This window comes from Rhea americana, unplaced genomic scaffold (genome assembly GCF_003343005.1).
Source record: "Rhea americana isolate MKP2758 unplaced genomic scaffold, rheAme1 scaffold_14, whole genome shotgun sequence".
Taxonomy (NCBI): Eukaryota; Metazoa; Chordata; class Aves; order Rheiformes; family Rheidae; genus Rhea; species Rhea americana.
The window spans coordinates 116135-118614 of NW_028185483.1; positions in this window are offsets into that span (position 1 = coordinate 116135).

Genomic DNA, 2480 nt, shown 5'->3' on the forward strand with positions numbered 1-2480 from the left:
GCCCGGGGCGGAGCCGCCGCCGCCGCCGCCCCTGCGGCCCGGGGCGGGACGTGCGCGCAGCCCGAAGGTGCGGGCGCCGAAAGCCGGGGAGCGACGCAAATAAAAGGGGGAAAAAAAAAGGAAAAAAAGATTGCAGGTTTCTCCCACGCAGGAGCGCGGGGGGGACCCCGAGGGGCCACAGGCCGCCCCCTGCCACGGGCTCCGCCACGCAGGGACGCCCAAGGAACGGCGGAGCGGGGGCACACGGAGGGGAGGCCATGCCGGGGGAGCGGGGGGAAACCCAGCCGCAGCTCCTTACGGGGCCAGAGGCAGCAGCCGCGGAGGACGCAAGAGGATGGAGGTGGCCGCTCCGCCCGGGCCAGCCCTGGGCAGCACAGCAGCAGGCGGATCATCTCCCTCGTGGGGACGGGGATCTAGAAAACGCCTTTCCTGACAAAAGCGGGAGCGTGGCACGCAGCAGAGGAGGCGGGAGAGGGCCGCAGAGATGCTCTTGTGCCACGGATGCTGGTTTTGTGCCACTTGACTCCAGGTTTGGGACCAAGGCTGCCGGTGGGCTGGAGCATCGCCCGAGCGCAGCAGCGCTGCTCACTACCTGCCCGTACGCAGGATTCGCCAAGGCACCTGCACAGCAAGGAGTAAAGATCGCACACTGGCAGTCTTGGAAAGGTAGGAAAAGGAGGAAAAACATCAGCAAAACCTTCCCTTTCACCTCTGCTGCGAGAGCAGCAAACTGTCAGCAGTGAAACATGGCAATACGCTAACATCGATTTGGGCCCCCTAAACATACTATTTATTTATTACAAAGCTGTTAGGAACATTTTCTTTCGATCCAGAAGGATTCATTACGTGACTGACCGGTTTACGTCACGTTACGAACTAACCCATTGATAAATTAGTGCTAAATTTTATTTGCAAAAGGCATCTTTGGCAGCGATTCAAAGTCGCGTCACCACAGCAATGTCTCGCAGCGCTGACTTACGTTGGTTGCTTCTCAGAGCCACTAAATCCTCCAGCACTTCGGTGTGTGGGTCAAAGTTACATCAGCGCTGCCAGTCTTATCTCACATGCAAACACGGGGCAGCCCTTCCAAAACGGCCACAGATTTTAGGGGAGCAAACTGAGATGCCACCGTCCCGATTTTCTGCCATCAGGAGCACTTACCAGATCCAGACACCTCCGATTCAAGTCTGCGGGGCTCATGGGAAGAGCCTGCACGCTCAGGAAAGCGAAGACGCTCCGGTAATACCCGGGTTACTCGTGAGAAATGAGCACGAGGCCCCCGACGTTCATCGGAGGGCCTGGCGGAACTACTCTCGATTTTCGCAGAGGCAAGCCAAAGGAAAGGCAGCACCGCAGCAGGCCAAGGTAGCACCAGCGCACGGGGAGGCAGTGAGGACACCTCTTCCCTTTTCATGCAAATCAGGTGCTGGCCAGAGCCAAATACCGAATCAGTCTGGATCTTCTCTGGAGTAAAACAATTAATTTCCTGTTTCAAATGGAAAGCAGCATTGATCAAATGCAGCTGCGCATGTCAGGGGACATCACTGTTTTCGGCTGGGACGCGGTAGCTTGTTCAGATCAGTCTTGCTGTTCTCCACCAGGAAGGCCCCTCTGAAGCCCCACTGTCCTACCTGGCTGCTGGTGCTGCTGCTGGTGCCGAGGCACCACTTAATGTCACCCAGCAAAGCATGAAGCAGCCCCTAGGCAGGTCAGGAGCTGCCGATGTTAACACGCACTTAAAAAACCCAAATAAACAAAAAAGAAAACCCAAAAGCACCACACACTTCTGCAATTCCGTTAATGGAAATGTACAACAATCTACCAGTTTGCAGCGTTTGTGAATACAGCTGGAATATTTGCATCATTTTTACTGTACCACAGAAAAATTTGCAGTATTGGTGGAAGAGGCAAGTTATTCTCAGAGTAGCAGATTAAAAACAAAGTGGCAAAGAATCCCAAAATGCATTTTTTTAAAAAAATTTATAGAAAAGCATCCAGAAGATTATAAAATGGATCATGTTACAAATCTAAAATTGTAATCTCCATTCCTTATTTAAAGGTTTAAAGTGTAATATCAGTGACAGCCATGTCGTTCTGAAACATGTCTTGATTTCAATTATATATCTGGATGAATGGTTTCCTTTCAAAGTATTAAGAAAAATCACGATAGTCTTCATATGCCAAGTTTCAGACTAAAATAATTTTTCAGTAAGAAATGTCCTCCAGCTATAGGCCCTTTCGTTTGAGGCTGAGAGGATAAACTCTGAGACAAATTTACAGTCTCTCACTAGCACAGCTTAAAACATACGTCTCTTTCCTTGAAGCGGAAAAGTGACATGCTGCATATGAAAGACGTTTCTCAAATCTACTGTCTTTTCTATTTTTAAGCAAACAGGTTTCAGTTTAAAACTGCCACCTTACTGACATTATTAAAACCACCCGCTATTTTATTAGACCTCAATAACAAAGTTTCTCTCTGT